General features: G+C 46.5%; 1 long non-coding RNA gene across 1 annotated transcript; it reads right to left on the bottom strand.

Annotated features, from left to right (window-relative positions):
- Window positions 1-387: 387 nt before the first annotated feature.
- LOC122049215 lies at window positions 388-689 on the bottom strand. Its single transcript, XR_006130885.1, has 3 exons — window positions 673-689; window positions 514-576; window positions 388-416 (listed from the first exon to the last, which is right to left on the bottom strand). It is a non-coding gene; the product is annotated as an uncharacterized LOC122049215 (long non-coding RNA).
- Window positions 690-1283: the final 594 nt, after the last annotated feature.

The following is a 1283-nucleotide window of genomic DNA, read 5'->3' as shown; positions in this document are numbered from 1 at the left end:
ATGCAACTAATGAGCTGTACTAGTGTACACGACAGATAAATTGGTTCCAAGTTCCATTTATTATCCAAACGCAACCACACTGAACTACTAATACCCAAACCACACTCCGAGTTTACATTCTCTATTCCCACACTCCAGCAAAACCTTAACCTTGCTAAATTTGCTACATCACCATATACAAATAAACATCTACTGAACAAGGTTATCACCTCCTTAAATAAAACCAACAACTATCAATCATCTGAGCATCCAACAAAACAACTTCCCATTTGCTTCCAATATTCCAATCTCTAACAAAATCAACATACCTTACCTAACTCCCCGCTGTTGACTCACTGCCCGTAGGTGGAATCGTCGGCACAAGCACAATGGTGCTGCTCACTACCTCAAATTCACCATTCAGAGCCTCCACGAGACTACAAACCAAAGCAATCTCACTGATCAGTACCCCATTCAAACAAAATTCACTACCTAGGTCTACAGATCAAATTCCTGGAGTTGTGGAGACCTTACCTACTGTTTCCCGGAGGCAAACCAGCTGCTGGAAGTCGTGGCCGAGCCCCTCTCAGTGAGCCACTGCCAAAACAACATCTAACTCAATACAATCCTCTCAACCTAGCATCAATTCACAGATCTTCATAGCCAAGAAACCCTAATCTACACCATCCTCACCTCAATTTACCTCCGCGACAGCATAAACCACCGGCGGTAAGGCGAAATCCGATGAACTCAGCTCAATACTATAGCCCGGGAAGGCGAGATAACTGCCGGGGTACCAATCCTCGCCACCCTTGATCTCTGAAACCGGCGATACTCCCTCTGGATCTCCGGAGTTCGGATCTGCTCCTCCTGCCCTTCGCTCCTTGCACGAGGCCGTAATCCGAAGAGAGGAAGGGGTAGAGGGTCGGGGTAGAGGACTGGAGGCTTCGGCGAGGCTTCGCTGAACTCCGCGTCGTCGTGAGCTCGGGTGCGAAGTGCCGTCGCGGCGCTGGGTCGGCGGTTTCGGGAGAAGAAGTCACGAAGGAAGGAGGGATCGGCGTTTTTAGGGCTTCGGTAGGGGGTTACTGTAGCTTCTTATAAAGGTAGGGTTTAATTTCTTCCCAACCCTTAATTAGCCCTTCTCTAATGATGATTTCCAATACCATCTTAAGCCCAATAACTTATCCCCTTAAATACGGTCATACGTCCTCCAAATAAATCCAGAAAAATGTCCAAAAATTTCCTTAAATCATTATAGGTTATTTTATTTTGTCGTATCTCACACATTGTTTTCTAGCATCCCT

Source organism: Zingiber officinale, chromosome 2B, assembly GCF_018446385.1.
Source record: "Zingiber officinale cultivar Zhangliang chromosome 2B, Zo_v1.1, whole genome shotgun sequence".
Classification (NCBI taxonomy): domain Eukaryota; kingdom Viridiplantae; phylum Streptophyta; class Magnoliopsida; order Zingiberales; family Zingiberaceae; genus Zingiber; species Zingiber officinale.
The sequence above is the reverse complement of the archived record's forward strand: the minus strand, read 5'-3'. Positions and strand labels throughout refer to the sequence as shown.